The sequence below is a fragment of the Pituophis catenifer genome, unplaced genomic scaffold (genome assembly GCF_029215685.1).
Source record: "Pituophis catenifer annectens isolate HBS135680 unplaced genomic scaffold, rPitCat1.0.hap2 SCAF_1, whole genome shotgun sequence".
In the NCBI taxonomy this organism is placed as follows: domain Eukaryota; kingdom Metazoa; phylum Chordata; class Lepidosauria; order Squamata; family Colubridae; genus Pituophis; species Pituophis catenifer.
This window is the reverse complement of record NW_027256881.1, coordinates 170,974,161-170,987,802: the sequence shown is the minus strand read 5'-3', so window position 1 is coordinate 170,987,802 and position 13,642 is coordinate 170,974,161.

The window sequence follows — 13,642 nt, the reverse complement described above, 5'->3', positions numbered from 1 at the left end:
TGTTCCTCACTGTCTGAAAAGCCCTAAAACACATTCAGTTTTCAAACACTAGCTTTACCTGAGGAGTTAGTCCAATCTGTATCTCAAAATTGGCAGGAGGACCCAACTCAGCCAGAAAATTTTGAAACTTTTGAAACAGAACTCAGATTTGCTAAAGAAACACATATTCATGTTCTTCACGGTCTGAAAAGCCCAAAAACACATTCAATTTTCAAATACTAGCTTTCCCTGAGAAGTTAGACCAATCTGTATCTCACAATTGGCAGAAGGACTCAACTCACCAACAAAATTTAACTTTTGACAGAGATTTGCAAAAGAAACACGTATTCATGTTTATCTGAAAAGCCCCAAAACACATTCAGTTTTCAAACACTAGCTTTACCTGAGGAGTTAGTCCAATCTGTATCTCACAATTGGCAGTAAGACTCAACTCAGCCAGGAAATTTAACTTTTGACAGAGATTTGCAAAAGAAACACATATTCATGTTTATCTGAAAAGCCCAAAAACACATTCAATTTTCAAATACTAGCTTTTCCTGAGAAGTTAGACCAATCTGTATCTCACAATCGGCAGTAGGTCTCAATACAGCCAGAAAATTTTGAAACTTTTGAAACAGAACTCAGATTTGCTAAAGAAACACATATTCATGTTCCTCACGGTCTGAAAAGCCCAAAAACACATTTAATTTTCAAATACTAGCTGTCCCTGAGGAGTTAGTCCAATCTGTATCTCAAAATTGGCAGGAGGACTGTACTCAGCCAGAAAACTTAAATTCTGAAACACAGCTCACATTTGTAAAAGGAAAACATATTCATGTTCCTCACGGTCTGAAAAGCCCCAAAACACATTCAATATTCAAATACTAGCTTTCCCTGAGAAGTTAGACCAATCTGTATCTCACAATTGGCAGAAGGACTCAACTCAGCCAGAAAATTTAACTTTTGACAGAGATTTGAAAAAGAAACACATATTCATGTTTATCTGAAAAGGCCCAAAACACATTCAATTTTCAAATACTAGCTTTTCCTGAGAAGTTAGACCAATCTGTATCTCACAATCGGCAGTAGGTCTCAATACAGCCAGAAAATGTAACTTTTGAAACAGAACTCAATTTGCTAAAGAAACACATATTCATGTTCCTCACTGTCTGAAAAGCCCTAAAACACATTCAGTTTTCAAACACTAGCTTTACCTGAGGAGTTAGTCCAATCTGTATCTCAAAATTGGCAGGAGGACCCAACTCAGCCAGAAAATTTTGAAACTTTTGAAACAGAACTCAGATTTGCTAAAGAAACACATATTCATGTTCTTCACGGTCTGAAAAGCCCAAAAACACATTCAATTTTCAAATACTAGCTTTCCCTGAGAAGTTAGACCAATCTGTATCTCACAATTGGCAGAAGGACTCAACTCACCAACAAAATTTAACTTTTGACAGAGATTTGCAAAAGAAACACGTATTCATGTTTATCTGAAAAGCCCCAAAACACATTCAGTTTTCAAACACTAGCTTTACCTGAGGAGTTAGTCCAATCTGTATCTCACAATTGGCAGTAAGACTCAACTCAGCCAGGAAATTTAACTTTTGACAGAGATTTGCAAAAGAAACACATATTCATGTTTATCTGAAAAGCCCAAAAACACATTCAATTTTCAAATACTAGCTTTTCCTGAGAAGTTAGACCAATCTGTATCTCACAATCGGCAGTAGGTCTCAATACAGCCAGAAAATGTAACTTTTGAAACAGAACTCAATTTGCTAAAGAAACACATATTCATGTTCCTCACTGTCTGAAAAGCCCTAAAACACATTCAGTTTTCAAACCCTAGCTTTACCCGAGGAGTTAGTCCAATCTGTATCTCAAAATTGGCAGGAGGACCCAACTCAGCCAGAAAATTTTGAAACTTTTGAAACAGAACTCAGATTTGCTAAAGAAACACATATTCATGTTCCTCACGGTCTGAAAAGCCCCAAAACACATTCAATTTTCAAATACTAGCTTCCCCTGATGAGTTAGACCAATCTGTATCTCACAATTGGCAGTAGGACTCAACTCAGCCAGAAAATGTAACTTTTGACAGAGATTTGCAAAAGAAACACATATTCATGTTTATCTGAAAAGGCCCAAAACACATTCAATTTCAAACACTAGCTTTCCCTGAGGTGTTGCACCAATCTGTATCTCACAATTGGCAGTAGGACTCAATTCAGCCAGAAAATGTAACTTTTGACACAGATTTGCAAAAGAAACATGTATTCATGTTTATCTGAAAAGCCCCAAAACACATTCAATTTTCAAATACTAGCTTTCCCTGAGGAGTTAGTCCAATCTGTATCTCAAAATTGGCAGGAGGACCCAACTCAGCCAGAAAATTTTGAAACTTTTGAAACAGAACTCAGATTTGCTAAAGAAACACATATTCATGTTCCTCACGGTCTGAAAAGCCCCAAAACACATTCAATTTTCAAATACTAGCTTCCCCTGATGAGTTAGACCAATCTGTATCTCACAATTGGCAGAAGGACTCAACTCACCAACAAAATTTAACTTTTGACAGAGATTTGCAAAAGAAACACGTATTCATGTTTATCTGAAAAGCCCCAAAACACATTCAGTTTTCAAACACTAGCTTTACCTGAGGAGTTAGTCCAATCTGTATCTCACAATTGGCAGTAAGACTCAACTCAGCCAGGAAATTTAACTTTTGACAGAGATTTGCAAAAGAAACACATATTCATGTTTATCTGAAAAGCCCAAAAACACATTCAATTTTCAAATACTAGCTTTTCCTGAGAAGTTAGACCAATCTGTATCTCACAATCGGCAGTAGGTCTCAATACAGCCAGAAAATGTAACTTTTGAAACAGAACTCAATTTGCTAAAGAAACACATATTCATGTTCCTCACTGTCTGAAAAGCCCTAAAACACATTCAGTTTTCAAACCCTAGCTTTACCCGAGGAGTTAGTCCAATCTGTATCTCAAAATTGGCAGGAGGACCCAACTCAGTCAGAAAATTTTGAAACTTTTGAAACAGAACTCAGATTTGCTAAAGAAACACATATTCATGTTCCTCACGGTCTGAAAAGCCCCAAAACACATTCAATTTTCAAATACTAGCTTCCCCTGATGAGTTAGACCAATCTGTATCTCACAATTGGCAGTAGGACTCAACTCAGCCAGAAAATGTAACTTTTGACAGAGATTTGCAAAAGAAACACATATTCATGTTTATCTGAAAAGGCCCAAAACACATTCAATTTCAAACACTAGCTTTCCCTGAGGTGTTGCACCAATCTGTATCTCACAATTGGCAGTAGGACTCAATTCAGCCAGAAAATGTAACTTTTGACACAGATTTGCAAAAGAAACATGTATTCATGTTTATCTGAAAAGCCCCAAAACACATTCAATTTTCAAATACTAGCTTTCCCTGAGGAGTTAGACCAATCTGTATCTCACAATTGGCAGTAGGATTCAACTCAGCCAGAAAACTTAACTTTTGACACACATTTCCAAAGAAACACATTCATATTCCTCTCTGTCTGAAAAGCCCAAAAACACATTCAATTTTCAAATACTAGCTTTCCCTGAGGAGTTAGACCAATCTGTTTCTCACAATTGGCAGTAGGACTCAGTTCAGTGAAAACGTAACTTTTGATACGGAACTCAGATTTGCAAAAGAAACACATATTCATGTTCCCCTCTTTCTGAAAAGTCCAACAACACATTCAATTTTCCAATACTAGCTTTCCCTGAGGAGTTAGACCAATCTGTATCTCACAATTGGCAGTAGGATTCAACTCAGCCAGAAAATTTAACTTTTGACAAAGATTTGCAAAAGAAACACATATTTATTTTCCTCTGTATTCTGAAAAGCCCCAAAACACATTCATTTTTCAAACACTAGCTTTCCCTGAGACCTGTATCTCACAATTGGCAGTAGGGCTCAATTCATCCAGAAAACGTAACTTTTGAAAAGAACTCAGATTTGCTAAAGAAACACATATTCATGTTCTTCACGGTCTGAAAAGCCCAAAAACACATTCAATTTTCAAATACTAGCTTTCCCTGAGAAGTTAGACCAATCTGTATCTCACAATTGGCAGAAGGACTCAACTCATCAACAAAATTTAACTTTTGACAGAGATTTGCAAAAGAAACACGTATTCATGTTTATCTGAAAAGCCCCAAAACACATTCAGTTTTCAAACACTAGCTTTACCTGAGGAGTTAGTCCAATCTGTATCTCACAATTGGCAGTAAGACTCAACTCAGCCAGGAAATTTAACTTTTGACAGAGATTTGCAAAAGAAACACATATTCATGTTTATCTGAAAAGCCCAAAAACACATTCAATTTTCAAATACTAGCTTTTCCTGAGAAGTTAGACCAATCTGTATCTCACAATCGGCAGTAGGTCTCAATACAGCCAGAAAATGTAACTTTTGAAACAGAACTCAATTTGCTAAAGAAACACATATTCATGTTCCTCACTGTCTGAAAAGCCCTAAAACACATTCAGTTTTCAAACCCTAGCTTTACCCGAGGAGTTAGTCCAATCTGTATCTCAAAATTGGCAGGAGGACCCAACTCAGCCAGAAAATTTTGAAACTTTTGAAACAGAACTCAGATTTGCTAAAGAAACACATATTCATGTTCCTCACGGTCTGAAAAGCCCCAAAACACATTCAATTTTCAAATACTAGCTTCCCCTGATGAGTTAGACCAATCTGTATCTCACAATTGGCAGTAGGACTCAACTCAGCCAGAAAATGTAACTTTTGACAGAGATTTGCAAAAGAAACACATATTCATGTTTATCTGAAAAGGCCCAAAACACATTCAATTTCAAACACTAGCTTTCCCTTAGGTGTTGCACCAATCTGTATCTCACAATTGGCAGTAGGACTCAATTCAGCCAGAAAATGTAACTTTTGACACAGATTTGCAAAAGAAACATGTATTCATGTTTATCTGAAAAGCCCCAAAACACATTCAATTTTCAAATACTAGCTTTCCCTGAGGAGTTAGACCAATCTGTATCTCACAATTGGCAGTAGGATTCAACTCAGCCAGAAAACTTAACTTTTGACACACATTTCCAAAGAAACACATTCATATTCCTCTCTGTCTGAAAAGCCTAAAAACACATTCAATTTTCAAATACTAGCTTTCCCTGAGGAGTTAGACCAATCTGTTTCTCACAATTGGCAGTAGGACTCAGTTCAGTGAAAACGTAACTTTTGATACGGAACTCAGATTTGCAAAAGAAACACATATTCATGTTCCCCTCTTTCTGAAAAGTCGAACAACACATTCAATTTTCAAATACTAGCTTTCCCTGAGGAGTTAGAACAATCTGTATCTCACAATTGGCAGTAGGATTCAACTCAGCCAGAAAATTTAACTTTTGACAAAGATTTGCAAAAGAAACACATATTTATTTTCCTCTGTATTCTGAAAAGCCCCAAAACACATTCATTTTTCAAACACTAGCTTTCCCTGAGACCTGTATCTCACAATTGGCAGTAGGGCTCAATTCATCCAGAAAACGTAACTTTTGAAAAGAACTCAGATTTGCTAAAGAAACACATATTCATGTTCCTCACGGTCTGAAAAGCCCAAAAACACATTCAATTTTCAAATACTAGCTTTCCCTTAGAAGTTAGACCAATCTGTATCTCACAATTGGCAGAAGGACTCAACTCACCAACAAAATTTAACTTTTGACAGAGATTTGCAAAAGAAACACGTATTCATGTTTATCTGAAAAACCCCAAAACACATTCAGTTTTCAAACACTAGCTTTACCTGAGGAGTTAGTCCAATCTGTATCTCACAATTGGCAGTAGGACTCAACTCAGCCAGAAAATTTAACTTTTGACAGAGATTTGCAAAAGAAACACATTATCATGTTTATCTGAAAAGCCCAAAAACACATTCAATTTTCAAATACTAGCTGTCCCTGAGGAGTTAGACCAATTTGTATCTCACAATTGGCAGTAGGACTGTACTCAGCCAGAAAACTTAAATTCTGAAACACAGCTCACATTTGTAAAAGAAAAACATATTCATGTTCCTCACGGTCTGAAAAGCCCCAAAACACATTCAATTTTCAAATACTAGCTTTCCCTGATGAGTTAGACCAATCTGTATCTCACAATTGGCAGTAGGACTCAACTCAGCCAGAAAATTTAACTTTTGACACAGATTTGCAAAAGAAACACATATTCATGTTTATCTGAAAAGCCCAAAAACACATTCAATTTTCAAATACTAGCTTTTCCTGAGAAGTTAGACCAATCTGTATCTCACAATCGGCAGTAGGTCTCAATACAGCCAGAAAATGTAACTTTTGAAACAGAACTCAATTTGCTAAAGAAACATATTCATGTTCCTCACTGTCTGAAAAGCCCTAAAACACATTCAGTTTTCAAACACTAGCTTTACCTGAGGAGTTAGTCCAATCTGTATCTCAAAATTGGCAGGAGGACCCAACTCAGCCAGAAAATTTTGAAACTTTTGAAACAGAACTCAGATTTGCTAAAGAAACACATATTCATGTTCCTCACGGTCTGAAAAGCCCAAAAACACATTCAATTTTCAAATACTAGCTTTCCCTGAGGAGTTAGACCAATCTGTTTCTCACAATTGGCAGTAGGACTCAGTTCAGTGAAAACGTAACTTTTGACACGGAACTCAGATTTGCAAAAGAAACACATATTCATGTTCCCCTCTTTCTGAAAAGTCCAACAACACATTCAATTTTCAAATACTAGCTTTCCCTGAGGAGTTAGACCAGTCTGTATCTCACAATTGGCAGTAGGATTCAACTCAGCCAGAAAATTTAACTTTTGACAAAGATTTGCAAAAGAAACACATATTTATTTTCCTCTGTATTCTGAAAAGCCCCAAAACACATTCATTTTTCAAACACTAGCTTTCCCTGAGACCTGTATCTCACAATTGGCAGTAGGGCTCAATTCATCCAGAAAACGTAACTTTTGAAAAGAACTCAGATTTGCTAAAGAAACACATATTCATGTTCCTCACAGTCTGAACAGCCCAAAAACACATTCATTTTTCAAATTCGAGCTTTCCCTGAGAGGTTAGGCCAATTTCTATCTCACAACTGGCAGTAGGACTTTACTCAGCCAGAAAACTTAAATTCTGAAACACAGCTCACATTTGCAAAAGAAACACATATTCATGTTCTTCACGGTCTGAAAAGCCCAAAAACACATTCAATTTTCAAACACTAGCTTTCCCTGAGGTGTTAGACCAATCTGTATCTCACAATTGGCAGAAGGACTGAACTCACCAACAAAATTTAACTTTTGACAGAGATTTGCAATAGAAACACATATTCATGTTTATGTGAAAAGCCCAAAAACACATTCAATTTTCAAATACTAGCTTTCCCTGAGAAGTTAGACCAATCTGTATCTCACAATTGGCAGTAGGACTCAATACAGCCAGAAACTGTAACTTTTGAAACAGAACTCAGATTTGCAAAAGAAACACATATTCATTTTCCTCACGGTCTGAAAAGCCCTAAAACACATTCAGTTTTCAAATTGGATCTTTCCCTGAGAAATTAGACCAATCTGTATCTCCCAATTGGCAGTAGGAGTCAATTCAGCCAGAAAATATAACTCAACAGAAGTCACAGAACTCAAATTTACAAAAGAAACACATATTCATTTTCCTCTGTATTCTGAAAAGCCCAAAAACACATTCAATTTTCAAATTCGACCTTTCCCTGGAGAATTTACACCAATCTGCATCTGACAATTGGCAGTAGGACTCAATACAGCCAGAAAATGTAACTTTTGAAACAGAACTCAGATTTGCTAAAGAAACACATATTCATGTTCCTCACAGTCTGAAAAGCCCCAAAACACATTCAATTTTCAAATACTAGCTTTCCCTGATGAGTTAGAGCAATCTGTATCTCACAATTGGCAGTAGGACTCAACTCAGTCAGAAAATTTAACTTTTGACAGAGATTTGAAAAAGATACACATATTCATGTTTATCTGAAAAGGCCCAAAACACATTCAATTTCAAACACTAGATTTCCCTGAGGTGTTGCACCAATCTGTATCTCACAATTGGCAGTAGGACTCAATTCAACCAGAAAATGTAACTTTTGACACAGATTTGCAAAAGAAACATGTATTCATGTTTATCTGAAAAGCCCCAAAACACATTCAATTTTCAAATACTAGCTTTCCCTGAGGAGTTAGACCAATCTGTTTCTCACAATTGGCAGTAGGACTCAGTTCAGTGAAAACGTAACTTTTGACAGGGAACTCAGATTTGCAAAAGAAACACATATTCATGTTCCCCTCTGTCTGAAAAGTCCAAGAACACATTCAATTTTCCAATACTAGCTTTCCCTGAGGAGTTAGACCAATCTGTATCTCACAATTGGCAGTAGGATTCAATTCAGCCAGAAAATTTAACTTTTGACAAAGATTTGTAAAAGAAACACATATTTATTTTCCTCTGTATTCTGAAGAGCCCCAAAACACATTCATTTTTCAAACACTAGCTTTCCCTGAGACCTGTATCTCACAATTGGCAGTAGGACTCAATACAGCCAGAAAATGTAACTTTTGAAACAGAACTCAGATTTGCTAAAGAAACACATATTCATGTTCCTCACCGTCTGAACAGCCCAAAAACACATTCAATTTTCAAATTCGAGCTTTCCCTGAGAAGTTAGACCAATTTCTATCTCACAACTGGCAGTAGGACTTTACTCAGCCAGAAAACTTAAATTCTGAAACACAGCTCACATTTGCAAAAGAAACACATATTCATGTTCTTCACGGTCTGAAAAGCCCCAAAACACATTCAGTTTTCAAACACTAGCTTTACCTGAGGAGTTAGTCCAATCTGTATCTCACAATTGGCAATAGGACTCAACTCACCAACAAAATTTAACTTTTGACAGAGATTTGCAATAGAAACACATATTCATGTTTATGTGAAAAGCCCAAAAACACATTCAATTTTCAAATTCGACCTTTCCCTGAGAAGTTAGACCAATCTGTATCTCACAATTGGCAGTAGGACTCAATACAGCCAGAAACTGTAACTTTTGAAACAGAACTCAGATTTGCAAAAGAAACACATATTCATGTTCCTCACTGTCTGAAAAGCCCAAAAACACATTCAATTTTCAAATACTAGCTTTCCCTGAGAAGTTAGACCAATTTGTATCTCACAATTGACTACGACTCAATTCAGCCAGAAAATGTAACTTTTGACACAATTTGTAAAAGAAACATATTTATTTATTTATTTTATTTATTTATTTATTAAATTTTTATACCGCCCCCTCTCCCGAAGGACTCCGGGCGGTGAACAGCCAGAATTAAAAACACACAATACAAATATTAAAATATATTTAAACAAAATTAAATTATCTTAGGCTTCTCCAATTTAAAACCCCGTTACCCATATTTATTTTATTTATTTTATTTTATATTGGATTTCTATACCGCCCTTCTCCCTGAGGACTCAGGGCGGTGTACAGCCAGATTAAAAAACATGCAGAACAAATATTAAAAACAATTAAAAGATATATAAATTTGGCCCAATTAAAACTCATTATCAATTAAAAACGTTAAAACATTTAAAAAACAGTTAAAAATTTCATCTTAAGCCAGCCCGGCTTGTTTAAATAAATGGGTTTTAAGGGCACGACGGAAGGCACTGAGGTCTTGGATTCTCCGTATCTCTGGGGGGAGCTGATTCCAGAGGGTAGGTTCCCCCACAGAGAAGGCTCTCCCCCTGGGGGTCACCAGCCTACATTGTCTGGCTGATGGCACCCCGAGGAGGCCCTCTCTGTGGGAGCGCACGGGTCGATGGGAGGTCGTTGGTAGCATAAAATTCACCCAATTAAAATTTTTAACCCAGCCCGGCTTGCTGAAATAAAAAAGTCTTCAGGGCCCGGCGGAAGGTCCGGAGGTCCGGGATTAGTCGTATCCCTGGGGGTAACTCATTCCAGAGGGCGGGTGCCCCCACAGAGAAGGCTCTTCCCCGGGGGGTCGCCAGCCGACATTGCCTGACAGACGGCACCCTGAGGAGACCCTCTCTGTGGGAGCGTGTCGGCCGGTGGGAGGTTATCGGAGGCAGAAGGTGGTCTCGTAAATAACTGGGTCCTAAGCCATGGAGCGCTTTGAAGATGAGAACCAACACCTTGAAGCGCACTCGGAAGACCACTGGAAGCCAATGCAGCTCGCGCAGGAGAGGTGTCACGTGGGAGCGCCATGTCGCCCCCACAAGTACCCGCGCGGCCGCATTCTGCACCAGTTGGAGCCTCCGAGTGCTCCTCAAGGGGAGCCCCATGTAGAGAGCGTTACAGTAGTCAAGGCGGGAAGTAACGAGGGCATGAGTGACCGTGCATAGGGAGTCCCGATCCAGAAAGGGGCGCAACTGGCGTATCAGGCGAACCTGATAGAAAGCTCCCCTGGCCACGGCCGTCAAATGCTCTTCTAAAGACAGCCGTGCGTCCAGGAGGACACCCAAGTTACGCGCCCTCTCTGTGGGGGCCAATGTCTCGCCCCCAATAGTCAGCGATGGCACCAGCTGACTATATCGGGACGCCGGCAGCCACAGCCACTCAGTCTTGGAGGGATTGAGTCGGAGCCTGTTCCTCCCCATCCAGACCCGCACCGCCTCCAGGCACCGGGACATCACTTCAAGGGCATCGTTGGGGTGGTCTGGGGTGGAGATGTACAGCTGGGTGTCATCAGCGTACAGATGGCACTGCACCCCAAAACCACGGATGATCTCGCCCAGCGGCTTCACATAAATGTTGAACAGGAGAGGCGAGAGGACCGACCCTTGTGGCACCCCACAAACCAAGTGCCTTGAGGTCAACCTCTGCCCTCCAGCCAACACAGACTGCGACCGGTCGGAGAGATAGGAGGAGAACCACCGTAAAACAGTGCCTCCCACTCCTAACCCCTCCAACCGGCGCAGCATGATACCATGGTCGATGGTATCAAAAGCCGCTGAGAGGTCTAATAGGACCAGAACAGAGGAACAACCTCTGTCCCGAGCCCTCCAGAGATCATCAACCAACGCGACCAATGCCATTTCCGTGCTGTACCCGGGCCTGAAGCCGGACTGGAACGGATCTAGATAGACGATTTCATCCAGGTACTGCGGGAGTTGTCGCGCAACCACACTCTCAACAACCTTCGCCAAGAAGCGAAGGTTGGAAACTGGACGATAATTTGCTAAAACAGCTGGGTCCAGAGAGGGCTTCTTGAGGAGGGGCCTCACCACCGCCTCTTTCAAGGCGGGAGGCAAGAACCCCTCACTCAAGGAAGCATTTATAATCCTCTGGAGCCAGCCTCGTGTAACCTCCCGGGTAGCCAGCACCAACCAGGAGGGACACGGGTCTAATAAACATGTGGTTGCGTTCAACCTCCCCAGCATCCTGTCCACGTCCTCGGGAGTCACAGGATCAAACTCATCCCAGATAACCGTCTCAAGACAGACCTCGGACAACCCGCCTGTACCTACCCAGTCAGAGTCCAAGCCTTCCCGAATTTGAGCGACTTTATCGTGCAGATAATGCGCAAAATCCTCAGCACGACCTTGCAAGGGGTCTTCCCGCGCTCCCAGATGGAGAAGGGAGCGAGTCACCCTAAACAAGGCAGCTGAGCGATTTTCTGCCGACGCGATAAGAGCGGAAAAGTAATTACACTTCGCCGCCTTTATCGCCACTAAGTAGGTCTTGATATAAGACCTCACTAGTGTACGATCAGATTCGGAGCGACTGGCCCTCCAACTACTCTCTAGGCGTCTTTTCCGGCGTTTCATCCCCCTCAACTCCTCAGAGAACCAAGGAGCTGGGCAGATTCGGCGCCGGGTCAGAGGCCGCAAAGGCACAACCCGATCTAAAGCACCAGCGGCCGCCCTATCCCAGGCGGCCACCAGGTCTTCCGTCGAGTCGCGCGCCAGAGTCTCAGGAAATGGCCCAAGCTCCATCCGGAACCTATCAGGATCCATCAGGCGCCTGGGGTGGAACCACCTGATCGGTTCCGCCTCCCTGCGGTGGGGCATAGCGGTCAGGAAGTCAAGTCTAAGGAGAGAATGGTCTGACCATGACAAGGGTTCAATAACTATATCCCCTGTATCTAAGCCATTCAACCACTGACCAGAGACGAAAACCAAGTCCAGCGTGTTTCCTCCTATGTGAGTGGGGCCCTGAATTAACTGGGTCAGGTCCATGGCCGTCATGGAAGCCATGAACTCCCGAGCCACCCCAGATGCTTCACCGATGGACGGCAGGTTGAAATCCCCCATGACTAAAAGACTGGGGGTATCAACCACCACCCCGGCTATAACATTGAGGAGCTCGGGCAGGGTCGCTGCCACGCAGCAAGGAGCCAGGTACGTAACCAGCAGGCCCATCTGCCTCCCATGGCCCCACTTCACAAGGAGAGACTCACAACCGGCTATCTGAGGTACAGTGGCCTCCCTAGGATCAAGACCTTCCTTTACAATAACCGCCACCCCCCCCACCCCTACCCTGGGCCCTTGGCTGATGGAATGCACGGAAACCCGGTGGGCACATTTCTACGAGGGGGACCCCCCCTCCAAGCCCAGCCAGGTCTCAGTAATACCCGCCAGGTCCGCTCCCCCCTTCTGAATCAGCTCACAAATGAGGGGGGCTTTATTAGCCACGGACCTGGCATTGCACAGCATCAGCCTAAGACCCAGGCTCTGAGACTCCGGATAACCCAGGAAACGAGAAGAGCATTGGGGGCCGGAGCATGTCACCGCTCGGAGACAGCGGGTACGTGCCCCCACAACATGATATGGCCCCCTGCTCCCACCATACCTGCCCCTCCCACCTACGGTCCTGATGACATCGCCCTCCTCCCTACCAACACCAACCCCCTCCGATCCCCGCTCCGCACCTCCCCTAGCGCGACCCTGTGCCGGGCCTGGTCCCCTCCCCAACAAATCACCCTCCCTATCCTTTGCCAAACAACCCTCCCCCCTCCCAAAACCCCTTAAAAGATTGGCAAACGACAATTTTAAAAAACCCCTCAACCCCCTCTTCGCCGCATGCCACCTCTCGGGATTCCAAAATCCGTCATCGAGGTAGGCCCTCGATAGAGTGGAGGGCCAATCCTGCGAGAGGGGGGAGTCTCGCAGAACAAGAAGCTCAGCTGCCGTATACATGTTGCCACAGAGGATAAATGACCATGTCCCAAGGGTCAGATGGAAAATAAGAGGTCCAGAAGGGAACAAATAAAGTGGGGGCATCCAAACCGAGGTCCAAAGTCCACTGTCCCCTCACCACAGTGGGAAGGATCTCTTGCCAAGTCGACACAGTTCAAGGGGGATACGATCCAACCACCCTCTCACAGTGATTGGTCTGATGGTCAGTGCCCTCTACTGGTGAGATGGAAGTAGTGAACCTTTGCAATATCAGTTCAGCAGGGGTTAAGGTCCATAGCCACCCTCTCACAGTGGCTGGTCTAATAGTCCACAACCACCCTCTCACGGTGGTTGGTCTGATGGTCAGTCCCCTCTGCTGGTGAAGTGCAGATGATACCATACCGACACCGCTCGAGGGGCACAAAAAACCAAAACCACCC